Genomic DNA, 15,703 nt, shown 5'->3' on the forward strand with positions numbered 1-15,703 from the left:
GTCTGCTGCTGGGCAGCCAGCAGCAGCAGCAGCAGCAGGAGAGGTAATTAATCAGCAACCCTCCTGCTAAGGGTAGACAGCTGCTCGTTCCACACCCCCCCCCGCCTTAATTGGTTCTCCTCCCTTCCAACGGTGTTGAGGCGGGTGGGAACAGCCGGGGGTTGAGGGTACTGTGCTAAAAGAGGTGGAGTTATGCAGATCTAAAACGCGTGGATTGCAGCAGCAGCAAGCCGAAAAGTGCAGGCATGTGAGGGATCTAGAGGTTGACAGCATGTCTTCTTAACGGGAGTCCAGGTGGCCATCTCCACAAATGGACTTTTCAGAATCCTTGGGTGGCACCGTAGTCGGAAACCAATTCTGGTTATCGCTTCTCGGCCTTTTGGCTAAGATCAAGTGTAGTATCTGTTCTTATCAGTTTAATATCTGATACGTCCCCTATCTGGGGACCATATATTAAATGGATTTTTAGAACAGGGAGATGGAAAAAGAGCTTGCTCTGTCCACTCCACGCATTGACCTGGTATTGCAGTATCTCCAGGACCGGTGCACCCCTTCTTTAATGCAGTTTCTAAAATCAGAAAGAATTGAATTCAATGCTTTTTGTTCATTTGGCTTGTTTGTCGGATTTTGGGATGGACTCTTTGGCTTTGCTTTTCTTCTCCTCATTGGATTTTTCATGTTAAAAGTTGCAGAAGCCAGATGACAAGCTCATTTTGGTTCAACTTCAGCAACTGTGCATTGCATTGCCATGTAATGTAATGCAATGCTATCTATCTAGCTCTCCCTCTATACTTCCTTTTGGATAAACAGACATATTAGGCAAGCATTTTGGAGCTTTCACCTAAATAACTACAGGTGGTGAGATAAGCTGCACAATATAATTGACCTTTCAGTATATTGTTGCACACACACCATCTATTTAGCAAATGCCCTTGTTATCAACAGCAACCTTTTAAACTCACCTGAGCTAACAGGTATGTGAGCTGGTTACTCTGCTGCGCTTAAAATTTCTTTTTTGGTTTGCTACAATGCCTTTTCTGAAACGTTGTCTCCCTCTGCTGGAACACTGACTTCTTTCATTTAATGCCTGCAGACTATAAAAGAGAAACCAACCCAAAAAGTTTGGTTGATTAGTCTGTGGCATTCTTTTAAACTGTTGCTTATGGCGGTCTCTGTGAGCTTCTCAGTGACATTCAGCCATCCAGGTATCCCGCCTGCAGTAGACGGAATGTGGCAATGGAACGCTGGCTGCGCGTGTCATAATAGGCTCTGAGCCTTTATATACCTGCGCACAGCAGCAGCCACCTTCAGTCTGCTGCTGGACAGCCAGCAGCAGCAGCAGCAGCAGGAGAGGTAATTAATCAGCAACCCTCCTGCTAAGGGTAGACAGCTGCTCGTTCCACTCCCCCCCCCCGCCTTAATTGGTTCTCCTCCCTTCCAACGGTGTTGAGGCGGGTGGGAACAGCCGGGGGTTGAGGGTACTGTGCTAAAAGAGGTGGAGTTATGCAGATCTAAAACGCGTGGATTGCAGCAGCAGCAAGCCGAAAAGTGCAGGCATGCGAGGGATCTAGAGGTTGACAGCATGTCTTCTTAACGGGAGTCCAGGTGGCCATCTCCACAAATGGACTTTTCAGAATCCTTGGGTGGCACCGTAGTCGGAAACCAATTCTGGTTATCGCTTCTCGGCCTTTTGGCTAAGATCAAGTGTAGTATCTGTTCTTATCAGTTTAATATCTGATACGTCCCCTATCTGGGGACCATATATTAAATGGATTTTTAGAACAGGGAGATGGAAAAAGAGCTTGCTCTGTCCACTCCACGCATTGACCTGGTATTGCAGTATCTCCAGGACCGGTGCACCCCTTCTTTAATGCAGTTACTAAAATTAGAAAGAATTGAATTCAATGCTTTTTGTTCATTTGGCTTGTTTGTCGGATTTTGGGATGGACTCTTTGGCTTTGCTTTTCTTCTCCTCATTGGATTTTTCATGTTAAAAGTTGCAGAAGCCAGATGACAAGCTCATTTTGGTTCAACTTCAGCAACTGTGCATTGCATTGCCATGTAATGTAATGCAATGCTATTTATCTAGCTCTCCCTCTATACTTCCTTTTGGATAAACAGACATATTAGGCAAGCATTTTGGAGCTTTCACCTAAATAACTACAGGTGGTGAGATAAGCTGCACAATATAATTGACCTTTCAGTATATTGTTGCACACACACCATCTATTTAGCAAATGCCCTTGTTATCAACAGCAGCCTTTTAAACTCACCTGAGCTAACAGGTATGTGAGCTGGTTACTCTGCTGCGCTTAAAATTTCTTTTTTGGTTTGCTACAATGCCTTTTCTGAAACGTTGTCTCCCTCTGCTGGAACACTGACTTCTTTCATTTAATGCCTGCAGACTATAAAAGAGAAACCAACCCAAAAAGTTTGGTTGATTAGTCTGTGGCATTCTTTTAAACTGTTGCTTATGGCGGTCTCTGTGAGCTTCTCAGTGACATTCAGCCATCCAGGTATCCCGCCTGCAGTAGACGGAATGTGGCAATGGAACGCTGGCTGCGCGTGTCATAATAGGCTCTGAGCCTTTATATACCTGCGCACAGCAGCAGCCACCTTCAGTCTGCTGCTGGACAGCCAGCAGCAGCAGCAGCAGCAGGAGAGGTAATTAATCAGCAACCCTCCTGCTAAGGGTAGACAGCTGCTCGTTCCACCCCCCCCCCGCCTTAATTGGTTCTCCTCCCTTCCAACGGTGTTGAGGCGGGTGGGAACAGCCGGGGGTTGAGGGTACTGTGCTAAAAGAGGTGGAGTTATGCAGATCTAAAACGCGTGGATTGCAGCAGCAGCAAGCCGAAAAGTGCAGGCATGTGAGGGATCTAGAGGTTGACAGCATGTCTTCTTAACGGGAGTCCAGGTGGCCATCTCCACAAATGGACTTTTCAGAATCCTTGGGTGGCACCGTAGTCGGAAACCAATTCTGGTTATCGCTTCTCGGCCTTTTGGCTAAGATCAAGTGTAGTATCTGTTCTTATCAGTTTAATATCTGATACGTCCCCTATCTGGGGACCATATATTAAATGGATTTTTAGAACAGGGAGATGGAAAAAGAGCTTGCTCTGTCCACTCCACGCATTGACCTGGTATTGCAGTATCTCCAGGACCGGTGCACCCCTTCTTTAATGCAGTTTCTAAAATCAGAAAGAATTGAATTCAATGCTTTTTGTTCATTTGGCTTGTTTGTCGGATTTTGGGATGGACTCTTTGGCTTTGCTTTTCTTCTCCTCATTGGATTTTTCATGTTAAAAGTTGCAGAAGCCAGATGACAAGCTCATTTTGGTTCAACTTCAGCAACTGTGCATTGCATTGCCATGTAATGTAATGCAATGCTATCTATCTAGCTCTCCCTCTATACTTCCTTTTGGATAAACAGACATATTAGGCAAGCATTTTGGAGCTTTCACCTAAATAACTACAGGTGGTGAGATAAGCTGCACAATATAATTGACCTTTCAGTATATTGTTGCACACACACCATCTATTTAGCAAATGCCCTTGTTATCAACAGCAGCCTTTTAAACTCACCTGAGCTAACAGGTATGTGAGCTGGTTACTCTGCTGCGCTTAAAATTTCTTTTTTGGTTTGCTACAATGCCTTTTCTGAAACGTTGTCTCCCTCTGCTGGAACACTGACTTCTTTCATTTAATGCCTGCAGATTATAAAAGAGAAACCAACCCAAAAAGTTTGGTTGATTAGTCTGTGGCATTCTTTTAAACTGTTGCTTATGGCGGTCTCTGTGAGCTTCTCAGTGACATTCAGCCATCCAGGTATCCCGCCTGCAGTAGACGGAATGTGGCAATGGAACGCTGGCTGCGCGTGTCATAATAGGCTCTGAGCCTTTATATACCTGCGCACAGCAGCAGCCACCTTCAGTCTGCTGCTGGACAGCCAGCAGCAGCAGCAGCAGCAGGAGAGGTAATTAATCAGCAACCCTCCTGCTAAGGGTAGACAGCTGCTCGTTCCACCCCCCCCCCCGCCTTAATTGGTTCTCCTCCCTTCCAACGGTGTTGAGGCGGGTGGGAACAGCCGGGGATTGAGAGTACCGTGCTAAAAGAGGTGGAGTTATGCAGATCTAAAACGCGTGGATTGCAGCAGCAGCAAGCCGAAAAGTGCAGGCATGTGAGGGATCTAGAGGTTGACAGCATGTCTTCTTAACGGGAGTCCAGGTGGCCATCTCCACAAATGGACTTTTCAGAATCCTTGGGTGGCACCGTAGTCGGAAACCAATTCTGGTTATCGCTTCTCGGCCTTTTGGCTAAGATCAAGTGTAGTATCTGTTCTTATCAGTTTAATATCTGATACGTCCCCTATCTGGGGACCATATATTAAATGGATTTTTAGAACAGGGAGATGGAAAAAGAGCTTGCTCTGTCCACTCCACGCATTGACCTGGTATTGCAGTATCTCCAGGACCGGTGCACCCCTTCTTTAATGCAGTTTCTAAAATCAGAAAGAATTGAATTCAATGCTTTTTGTTCATTTGGCTTGTTTGTCGGATTTTGGGATGTACTCTTTGGCTTTGCTTTTCTTCTCCTCATTGGATTTTTCATGTTAAAAGTTGCAGAAGCCAGATGACAAGCTCATTTTGGTTCAACTTCAGCAACTGTGCATTGCATTGCCATGTAATGTAATGCAATGCTATCTATCTAGCTCTCCCTCTATACTTCCTTTTGGATAAACAGACATATTAGGCAAGCATTTTGGAGCTTTCACCTAAATAACTACAGGTGGTGAGATAAGCTGCACAATATAATTGACCTTTCAGTATATTGTTGCACACACACCATCTATTTAGCAAATGCCCTTGTTATCAACAGCAGCCTTTTAAACTCACCTGAGCTAACAGGTATGTGAGCTGGTTACTCTGCTGCGCTTAAAATTTCTTTTTTGGTTTGCTACAATGCCTTTTCTGAAACGTTGTCTCCCTCTGCTGGAACACTGACTTCTTTCATTTAATGCCTGCAAACTATAAAAGAGAAACCAACCCAAAAAGTTTGGTTGATTAGTCTGTGGCATTCTTTTAAACTGTTGCTTATGGCGGTCTCTGTGAGCTTCTCAGTGACATTCAGCCATCCAGGTATCCCGCCTGCAGTAGACGGAATGTGGCAATGGAACGCTGGCTGCGCGTGTCATAATAGGCTCTGAGCCTTTATATACCTGCGCACAGCAGCAGCCACCTTCAGTCTGCTGCTGGACAGCCAGCAGCAGCAGCAGCAGCAGCAGGAGAGGTAATTAATCAGCAACCCTCCTGCTAAGGGTAGACAGCTGCTCGTTCCACCCCCCCCCCGCCTTAATTGGTTCTCCTCCCTTCCAACGGTGTTGAGGCGGGTGGGAACAGCCGGGGGTTGAGGGTACTGTGCTAAAAGAGGTGGAGTTATGCAGATCTAAAACGCGTGGATTGCAGCAGCAGCAAGCCGAAAAGTGCAGGCATGTGAGGGATCTAGAGGTTGACAGCATGTCTTCTTAACGGGAGTCCAGGTGGCCATCTCCACAAATGGACTTTTCAGAATCCTTGGGTGGCACCGTAGTCGGAAACCAATTCTGGTTATCGCTTCTCGGCCTTTTGGCTAAGATCAAGTGTAGTATCTTTTGAAAAGGCGGTTTTGGATGTTGGCCGCCCTAGTAGATTGATACATTATGCACACTGGGGTTTAGGCGCTTGTTAGTACGCCAGGTGGCTAATATAGTCATCTGGTGGAAAGCATGGCCCCCCAGGATCGATGCCATTGGGCCGGGGAAGATCGAAAGCCCGAAGTGTGAAGTGCCCCAGGAGTGGTGACCCTGGGGTGCCTTAACTCACTGGGATTGGGAACCCCACTTGAGTTTATGGCACATTTGCACAAGCACTTCAAATTTTCTTTCTTCGCACACACCCTTATTCCGGGCCTTCTGGCCTTAGGATGGGGAATTTTTCAATTCCTGGTCGAAGGTCCGGGCAGTATTATACTGTGAAACCTTCACTATTTATTTAATTTCTTTGTCACTGTGTGTCCACTTTTTCACGTGTGTCCACGTCCTTACTAGGATTTTGTCGGGATGCGGTTCCCTTACGGGTTCCTCTCTTGGCAGGTCTAGGGGGGGAGTGTGTGGCCATCAGGTTCCGCTCCCCCCTGAACCCCCCTGGCTCTCCTCTTTCGGGAGGAGAGCGTTGTTGGCTCCCCTCTTCCGGGAGGGGAGCACAGTCTTTGGCTCCCAGTGCCTTGCTCGGGTGAGAACTCGGGCAGGTGCTGGGGGTAAGATTGGGTCGCCTCTGGCTCCGGCTGGAGGTGGCTATTTATCCCTGTTCCTCGCTGTGGCCTTCTGGCTCGGAGGGACGGGGAATGGTTTGGGGGACCCTTCTCCTTTTGGAGAGGGTTTCAAGAAGACCAGCATCCTAGTGCACTTTTTTTTGTGGCACTTGTCACTTTTTTAAGCGCACTCGGGTTTTGTACACGAATTCGGGCTTTCAAAAAAAAAAAAAAAAAAAAAAATCTGTTCTTATCACTTTAATATCTGATACGTCCCCTATCTGGGGACCATATATTAAATGGATATTTAGAACAGGGAGATGGAAAAAGAGCTTGCTCTGTCCACTCCACGCATTGACCTGGTATTGCAGTATCTCCAGGACCGGTGCACCCCTTCTTTAATGCAGTTTCTAAAATCAGAAAGAATTGAATTCAATGCTTTTTGTTCATTTGGCTTGTCTGTCGGATTTTGGGATGGACTCTGGCTTTGCTTTTCTTCTCCTCATTGGATTTTTCATGTTAAAAGTTGCAGAAGCCAGATGACAAGCTCATTTTGGTTCAACTTCAGCAACTGTGCAATGCATTGCCATGTAATGTAATGCAATGCTATCTATCTAGCTCTCCCTCTATACTTCCTTTTGGATAAACAGACATATTAGGCAAGCATTTTGGAGCTTTCACCTAAATAATTACAGGTGGTGAGATAAGCTGCACAATATAATTGACCTTTCAGTATATTGTTGCACACACACCATCTATTTAGCAAATGCCCTTGTTATCAACAGCAGCCTTTTAAACTCACCTGAGCTAACAGGTATGTGAGCTGGTTACTCTGCTGCGCTTAAAATTTCTTTTTTGGTTTGCTACAATGCCTTTTCTGAAACGTTGTCTCCCTCTGCTGGAACACTGACTTCTTTCATTTAATGCCTGCAGACTATAAAAGAGAAACCAACCCAAAAAGTTTGGTTGATTAGTCTGTGGCATTCTTTTAAACTGTTGCTTATGGCGGTCTCTGTGAGCTTCTCAGTGACATTCAGCCATCCAGGTATCCCGCCTGCAGTAGACGGAATGTGGCAATGGAACGCTGGCTGCGCGTGTCATAATAGGCTCTGAGCCTTTATATACCTGCGCACAGCAGCAGCCACCTTCAGTCTGCTGCTGGACAGCCAGCAGCAGCAGCAGCAGCAGGAGAGGTAATTAATCAGCAACCCTCCTGCTAAGGGTAGACAGCTGCTCGTTCCACCCCCCCCCCGCCTTAATTGGTTCTCCTCCCTTCCAACGGTGTTGAGGCGGGTGGGAACAGCCGGGGGTTGAGGGTACTGTGCTAAAAGAGGTGGAGTTATGCAGATCTAAAACGCGTGGATTGCAGCAGCAGCAAGCCGAAAAGTGCAGGCATGTGAGGGATCTAGAGGTTGACAGCATGTCTTCTTAACGGGAGTCCAGGTGGCCATCTCCACAAATGGACTTTTCAGAATCCTTGGGTGGCACCGTAGTCGGAAACCAATTCTGGTTATCGCTTCTCGGCCTTTTGGCTAAGATCAAGTGTAGTATCTGTTCTTATCAGTTTAATATCTGATACGTCCCCTATCTGGGGACCATATATTAAATGGATTTTTAGAACAGGGAGATGGAAAAAGAGCTTGCTCTGTCCACTCCACGCATTGACCTGGTATTGCAGTATCTCCAGGACCGGTGCACCCCTTCTTTAATGCAGTTTCTAAAATCAGAAAGAATTGAATTCAATGCTTTTTGTTCATTTGGCTTGTTTGTCGGATTTTGGGATGGACTCTTTGGCTTTGCTTTTCTTCTCCTCATTGGATTTTTCATGTTAAAAGTTGCAGAAGCCAGATGACAAGCTCATTTTGGTTCAACTTCAGCAACTGTGCATTGCATTGCCATGTAATGTAATGCAATGCTATCTATCTAGCTCTCCCTCTATACTTCCTTTTGGATAAACAGACATATTAGGCAAGCATTTTGGAGCTTTCACCTAAATAACTACAGGTGGTGAGATAAGCTGCACAATATAATTGACCTTTCAGTATATTGTTGCACACACACCATCTATTTAGCAAATGCCCTTGTTATCAACAGCAGCCTTTTAAACTCACCTGAGCTAACAGGTATGTGAGCTGGTTACTCTGCTGCACTTAAAATTTCTTTTTTGGTTTGCTACAATGCCTTTTCTGAAACGTTGTCTCCCTCTGCTGGAACACTGACTTCTTTCATTTAATGCCTGCAGACTATAAAAGAGAAACCAACCCAAAAAGTTTGGTTGATTAGTCTGTGGCATTCTTTTAAACTGTTGCTTATGGCGGTCTCTGTGAGCTTCTCAGTGACATTCAGCCATCCAGGTATCCCGCCTGCAGTAGACGGAATGTGGCAATGGAACGCTGGCTGCGCGTGTCATAATAGGCTCTGAGCCTTTATATACCTGCGCACAGCAGCAGCCACCTTCAGTCTGCTGCTGGACAGCCAGCAGCAGCAGCAGCAGCAGGAGAGGTAATTAATCAGCAACCCTCCTGCTAAGGGTAGACAGCTGCTCGTTCCACCCCCCCCCCCCCCGCCTTAATTGGTTCTCCTCCCTTCCAACGGTGTTGAGGCGGGTGGGAACAGCCGGGGGTTGAGGGTACTGTGCTAAAAGAGGTGGAGTTATGCAGATCTAAAACGCGTGGATTGCAGCAGCAGCAAGCCGAAAAGTGCAGGCATGTGAGGGATCTAGAGGTTGACAGCATGTCTTCTTAACGGGAGTCCAGGTGGCCATCTCCACAAATGGACTTTTCAGAATCCTTGGGTGGCACCGTTGTCGGAAACCAATTCTGGTTATCGCTTCTCGGCCTTTTGGCTAAGATCAAGTGTAGTATCTGTTCTTATCAGTTTAATATCTGATACGTCCCCTATCTGGGGACCATATATTAAATGGATTTTTAGAACAGGGAGATGGAAAAAGAGCTTGCTCTGTCCACTCCACGCATTGACCTGGTATTGCAGTATCTCCAGGACCGGTGCACCCCTTCTTTAATGCAGTTTCTAAAATCAGAAAGAATTGAATTCAATGCTTTTTGTTCATTTGGCTTGTTTGTCGGATTTTGGGATGGACTCTTTGGCTTTGCTTTTCTTCTCCTCATTGGATTTTTCATGTTAAAAGTTGCAGAAGCCAGATGACAAGCTCATTTTGGTTCAACTTCAGCAACTGTGCATTGCATTGCCATGTAATGTAATGCAATGCTATCTATCTAGCTCTCCCTCTATACTTCTTTTTGGATAAACAGACATATTAGGCAAGCATTTTGGAGCTTTCACCTAAATAACTACAGGTGGTGAGATAAGCTGCACAATATAATTGACCTTTCAGTATATTGTTGCACACACACCATCTATTTAGCAAATGCCCTTGTTATCAACAGCAGCCTTTTAAACTCACCTGAGCTAACAGGTATGTGAGCTGGTTACTCTGCTGCGCTTAAAATTTCTTTTTTGGTTTGCTACAATGCCTTTTCTGAAACGTTGTCTCCCTCTGCTGGAACACTGACTTCTTTCATTTAATGCCTGCAGACTATAAAAGAGAAACCAACCCAAAAAGTTTGGTTGATTAGTCTGTGGCATTCTTTTAAACTGTTGCTTATGGCGGTCTCTGTGAGCTTCTCAGTGACATTCAGCCATCCAGGTATCCCGCCTGCAGTAGACGGAATGTGGCAATGGAACGCTGGCTGCGCGTGTCATAATAGGCTCTGAGCCTTTATATACCTGCGCACAGCAGCAGCCACCTTCAGTCTGCTGCTGGACAGCCAGCAGCAGCAGCAGCAGCAGGAGAGGTAATTAATCAGCAACCCTCCTGCTAAGGGTAGACAGCTGCTCGTTCCACCCCCCCCCCGCCTTAATTGGTTCTCCTCCCTTCCAACGGTGTTGAGGCGGGTGGGAACAGCCGGGGGTTGAGGGTACTGTGCTAAAAGAGGTGGAGTTATGCAGATCTAAAACGCGTGGATTGCAGCAGCAGCAAGCCGAAAAGTGCAGGCATGTGAGGGATCTAGAGGTTGACAGCATGTCTTCTTAACGGGAGTCCAGGTGGCCATCTCCACAAATGGACTTTTCAGAATCCTTGGGTGGCACCGTAGTCGGAAACCAATTCTGGTTATCGCTTCTCGGCCTTTTGGCTGGGATCAGGTACAGTGATCTAACGGTTGCTGCCTTGGTCTCAGCTAGGAGGTGCCTGGGGTACCCGACTTGTTGGCCTTGGGGGATCGCTCTCTCTTAACGGAGGGAGCTTCACCCCCTTGCAGCTATTGGCAGGTCGGCTTAGTCCCCGGACAACGGGGAGCGATCGCGTCTTGTCTTCGGGGCGACCCGAGGAAATAAGGGCGTTTTCCTTTGCTGAGCTTTATCGCTTAGTGGGCTGTGTAAGTTCTTGGGGTACCCCTCCCTCGGTCTTGGGTTTGTTCCTGCTTTTGTGGGATTCATTCCCTTGTTACTATTGGGGGAGGGCTTAGTCCCTGAGGGCCGAAAATGCCTTTTTCTTTTGGATTTGCGGTGGGGGAGACTCCACTGCGACAGTCCATTAGAATCATGGTGGATGAATGCCAGCGCCATGAGAAGAATCTGCAGTACATCGTGCATGAGATTCTTTTTGGGTTCTTCCACCTGGAGCGAGATAAGATCCTGTGTCTTTACGATCAGGAATTCCGTGGGCGATATACCATTTCCTTTATGGCTAAATCATGCTGTGATAATATCCATGCAGCACTGATGGTTGCGGACAAGGACGATGAGAGACTGAACGGGCTGAGCTTTGACTTCCTGTACGGTGAAGAGGAAGTACCCTTGGTGATCTTCATGTACAGCCCATTCGTCTCTGAGGGCGATATCGAAACCTTTTTGAAGCGTTACTGCAAGTCAGTGCGCTTCTCACATGATATCCTCAACTCCCAGCGCTTCTGGAATGGGAAGAGGAAATACCTGGTGAAGTTCCATCCAGATCAGAGCGGCATTGGTGGTCTTCACCACCCGCCTGCTAATTTTGCCATTGGTAATGTCAGGGGATTCCTACGCTACCCAGGAATGCCCCTTCAATGCCGGAATTGTCATGAATATGGGCATACACGAGAAAATTGTACAAGGGCTCATGTTGTCTTTTGCAACAAGTGCGGTAAGAGTGGGCACACCTCCGCTACGTGTGACTCTGAGATCGTATGTAACCTATGTGGGAAGGCAGGTCACGCCTTCAGGAATTGTCCGAGCAAAAAGTCAAAAACATATGACATGTTTAAGTCAGGTCAACTGACTATCCAAGAATACTTCGGAGGGAGTATTACTACACCTGCCCCTGGACCTGGGTTGGCGCACGCTGACGGGTCCGGACCAAATCCTTCAACGGCTCCGCCAGAGGGCCCGCTGGTAGTTCCACAGAAGGACGGTCGTAGGGGCTCCATAAGATTAACCGAGGGTTCGCTCTCTGTGGAATTGATCGATGTTCTGGCTCTAGATGTTGCCGTATCTCAGAGTCAAGAGGAAGGGTCCTCATCCAGCATGAATGCACCACCGGCATTATGTGGAACTGAGGAGACCTCTAGTACCCCGATTAAGCAAGCACCCAGATTGGCCACACCATCATCGGTGATCTTGGGTAAGGGCAAAAAGGGTACGCTCCTTAATCGATCAACCAGTGTGTCGGAAAGAGAGGCCTCTAGGGCGCGAAGTAAAAAGGACCCGGCTAAGACCCAGTCGAGCCCTGGTCCTCGAACCAGAAGTCGCAGTAGTTCCGTGACCAGACCAGAGGACAAGACGACCCAGAGGGATGACACCCGTTCCATAGACCAGACCGCCATGAGGACTGCAGATGCACAGGACTTGGAAAAGATGGACAGCTCCCAGCCTCTGAAAAGGCAACGGGAGGACGTAAAGCAACCTGATATCCAAAGAAAACACGGATGTCGAGGTCCAGATGAGGAGCCAAAAGTGGATGATGCCTTTTTGCCTGCTTCAGATCCCGGTAATATTAAACAAATCCTGACCCCTGGAGATGCGGAGGAGGAGGTGCCGTGTATTGACTTCTTCCCATCTTCAGATCCTGATTCTTCTTAATGTCTGTTCCTCTTAAAATCTCCTCACTAAATGTGAGGTCCCTAAAGAGCCCTACACGTAGGGCTGCTTTATTTTCTTATTTAGAGACATTGGACTTTGATTTCTGCTTTCTACAAGAATGTGGTATACAGAGTAATTTAAATTATAAGGACTTAAAAGAAGACTGGAAACTGGGCGCTTCTGTGTGGTCCGGTGCTAATGACTGTCGTGCTGCCGGAGTTGGACTACTTTGCCGTGGACATTCTACCATCATTCAATCTGTGACTGAAATTATACCTGGCAGAGCTATTTTAATACATCTTGTTTTTAATGGACTTTCTTTACGTTTATTAAATGTGTACGCTCCTCCTGGGAAGCAGGAAAGGGCGGATTTACTTGAAATATTGCCATTATTTTGTGTTGGGTCAACCCCCCTGCTAGTGGGAGGAGATTTTAATTGTTTACGTGATGGGGAATCCCGGCAGGGTGGGGATGTGAATCGTAAAGACCGTACCTCCTATTTGTTGAAAAGTTTAATTGATGATTTTAGATTACAGGACTGCTGGAAGGAGCTCTTGCCGGCGGATCCAGGTGTTACATGGTCCAATGGAAGAGTTTCTTCTAGAATTGATTTCATATTTGCTTCTACTGCCTTTAAACCTTGTAAATGTTTTCTTTTATCTAATTTATTCTCTGATCATAAAGTTTTATCTGTGTTTTTTAGAGTTAGCAGGGGAACAAAATACCTCAAGAGGCCCATGGAGATTAAATACAACTCTCCTAGAGGATATTGATATTCAAAAGAGGTTTGTGCAGGCCTACCAGTGCTGGCAATCAAAGAGAGACCCCCGCGCCTCGATGCTGGATTGGTGGGAGAGCATTAAACCTAAGATTAAATTATTTTTTATTAAGGCAGGGAAAATGAAAGCAAAAAAGAAAAAGCAGTGGTTTTATGTTTTTAATATGAGATTACAAGTACTCTTTAAACTAAAAGAAGTTGGTATTGATGTGGATGATGATATTGCAAATCTTAAGTCTGAAATAAAAAATGCTCTTAATGAAAAAGGAAAACAAATAATTTTTAACTCCCATGTACAGCACCTGGAGGAAGGAGAGAAATGCTCCCGATTCTTCTTCAAAAAGGTAATGGGGAGGAGGGATGCAATCCTAAATCTTGAAGGTGAAAATGATATTAAGGGTATGTTAGGAAAAGCTTTTAATTTTTATCAACTTCTTTTTAACACTAAAGTTATAGATCCATCCTTTTTAGAGTATGCTATTAATTCCCTTGATTTTAAGTTAGATATTTTAGACCAGGGTGTTTTATCTAGGGATCTCACCAGTGAGGAACTTTTACAGATTTTTAAAAGTTTCTCCAGTGGGAAAGCCCCTGGGGAAGACGGTCTACCGATTGAGTTTTATCTGACTTTTTGGGGAATTTTAAAGAACGATATGTTTTTATTGTTTAAAGAAGCTTTTAATACTAATAAATTACCCCCATCTTGGAGGAGAGGTCTGGTATCTTTAATATATAAAAAAGGGGATAGGAGCCAACTTAAAAACTGGCGGCCTATTACGCTTTTAAACCTTGATTATAAAATTTTAGCTAAACTTATTGCAGTCCGTTTAAAACCCTTTATAGCCAAATTAATTCACCCTAACCAGGTATGTGGTGTTCCCGGAAGAACCATAGCTGAGTCCCTCAACATAATTAGGGATACCATATGGTATTCAAAAGAGAGAAGTCAAAACCTTGCTATTTTATCCTTAGACTTTGAAAAAGCTTTTGACAGGGTATCGCATGAATTTCTTTTTATGGTTCTTAAAAAAATGGCGTTTCCAGAGAAAATTTTAACCCGCATTATGCTTTTATATCATTCTTGTTTTAGTCAAATTTCTGTAAATGGGTTTTTAATGAAGGGGGTTCCTCTATTATCAGGGGTGAAACAAGGGTGCCCTCTCTCACCACTGCTCTTTATCTGTGTTATGGAACCACTATTAACCATACTGAGAAAAGATAAAGTAATTAAAGGGGTACCTATTCCCGGGAGTAGGGGTATGCAACTTAAAGCCCTAAGTTACATGGATGATGTTACCATACTATGTCCAGATTCCACATCTCTGAGGAGGGTATTGAGAAACACACAATTTTTCTGTGAAGCCTCAGGTTTTAAATTAAATATAGATAAATGTGACTGTTTTAATGTGGGGGGATGGGACTCCTCTTTGACCCCTGGGATAGTGATACAGAAAAATCACATAAAAATTTTAGGAATTATTTTTAACCAAGCCAATGAGGGGGACCCTAACTGGGACTCTGCAATGGATAAAATAGAAAAAAAGATCTCATTGTGGAATTTAAGGAACCTTAGTATGGAAGGTAAAATTTTAATTATTAAAGCCGTTTTAATTCCCATTATGTTGTATGTTGCAATGGTGTTTCCCCCTTCCAATTTACAAATCAAGAAAGTAACAAGAATTGTTTTTATGTTTTTATGGGGTTCAAAAATGGAAAAGTTAAAAAGAGATCTGATGTACAAATGTAAATCTAATGGAGGTAAAGATGTACCCAATTTTTTTACCTTTTTCCATATAAAGTATTTCTGCTTCTGTTTTAAGGTTTTTAAATCTGATGGCATTTTTAGTTATTTTTTAAAATATGCAGCAGGAATGATTTTTAAAAGGTGGTTTAGCCTACCTTTAAGTTCTCCTGTGCTCCTGTGCCCACCTAAACAGTATGTGATACTTGAGAAAACGGTCAGGCTTTTAGGTCTCCAGGAATTGGAGCCTGATATATTGGGGGACCAAAGGAAGGTATCTATTGCTTGCAGACACTCTGAGGACACAATTCCTGTCTCCAATTTTTCACAGGCAAGGTCCAAAACGGTGTGGCGAAATGTGTACGGGAAATATCTTGCAAATGTACACAAGGACCTTGCCTGGGCTATCGTCCACCAGTGCCTCCCTACCCGTGAGTTTCAACATAGGCGGGGGCTGGTGGCGAGAGCCAAATGTCCAAGAGATATATGCGGGGAAAGTGAGTCTGTATTGCATCTCTTTTGGAATTGTCCTTTTGCACAGGAGGTTTGGAGAAAGGTAGGCCCACTTTTAAAATGGGCATGTGGCCTGAAAGATTTTAATCACTTTTATGTCTTTTATGGTCTTTTTAAGTGTCCAAATTTTAAACAATTCCGAGTTGCCTGGATTATTATTAATTGTTTTAAAAATGCCATGTGGAAAGTTAGAAATATTTTACTCTTCAAACATGATCATATTGATTCAACAGACTGTATAAAAATTGCTTTAAGTGAAATGTATATTTACTATCTCAGAGATAAAAAACTGTATGGAGCAAAAGAAG

General features: G+C 44.9%; 7 non-coding genes and 1 pseudogene across 7 annotated transcripts; all 8 read left to right on the forward strand.

Annotated features, from left to right (window-relative positions):
* Positions 1–363: 363 nt before the first annotated feature.
* Positions 364–554, forward strand: LOC141160646 (U2 spliceosomal RNA). Its single transcript, XR_012250400.1, has one exon. It is a non-coding gene; the product is annotated as a U2 spliceosomal RNA (small nuclear RNA).
* Positions 555–1,674: 1,120 nt separating this feature from the next.
* LOC141160647 (U2 spliceosomal RNA) lies at positions 1,675–1,865 on the forward strand. The gene has a single exon (XR_012250401.1). It is a non-coding gene; the product is annotated as a U2 spliceosomal RNA (small nuclear RNA).
* Positions 1,866–2,983: 1,118 nt separating this feature from the next.
* Positions 2,984–3,174, forward strand: LOC141160648 (U2 spliceosomal RNA). Its single transcript, XR_012250402.1, has one exon. It is a non-coding gene; the product is annotated as a U2 spliceosomal RNA (small nuclear RNA).
* A 1,119-nt stretch (positions 3,175–4,293) lies between these two features.
* On the forward strand, positions 4,294–4,484 carry LOC141160649 (U2 spliceosomal RNA). Its single transcript, XR_012250403.1, has one exon. It is a non-coding gene; the product is annotated as a U2 spliceosomal RNA (small nuclear RNA).
* Positions 4,485–5,605: 1,121 nt separating this feature from the next.
* Positions 5,606–5,697, forward strand: LOC141160402 (U2 spliceosomal RNA; annotated as a pseudogene).
* A 797-nt stretch (positions 5,698–6,494) lies between these two features.
* LOC141160255 (U2 spliceosomal RNA) lies at positions 6,495–6,681 on the forward strand. Its single transcript, XR_012250203.1, has one exon. It is a non-coding gene; the product is annotated as a U2 spliceosomal RNA (small nuclear RNA).
* Positions 6,682–7,797: 1,116 nt separating this feature from the next.
* On the forward strand, positions 7,798–7,988 carry LOC141160650 (U2 spliceosomal RNA). The gene has a single exon (XR_012250404.1). It is a non-coding gene; the product is annotated as a U2 spliceosomal RNA (small nuclear RNA).
* A 1,122-nt stretch (positions 7,989–9,110) lies between these two features.
* Positions 9,111–9,301, forward strand: LOC141160651 (U2 spliceosomal RNA). Its single transcript, XR_012250405.1, has one exon. It is a non-coding gene; the product is annotated as a U2 spliceosomal RNA (small nuclear RNA).
* The last annotated feature ends 6,402 nt before the right edge of the window (positions 9,302–15,703 follow it).

This window comes from Phyllobates terribilis, unplaced genomic scaffold, assembly GCF_046119375.1.
Source record: "Phyllobates terribilis strain yellow unplaced genomic scaffold, ASM4611937v1 Scaffold_8__6_contigs__length_399053987, whole genome shotgun sequence".
In the NCBI taxonomy this organism is placed as follows: domain Eukaryota; kingdom Metazoa; phylum Chordata; class Amphibia; order Anura; family Dendrobatidae; genus Phyllobates; species Phyllobates terribilis.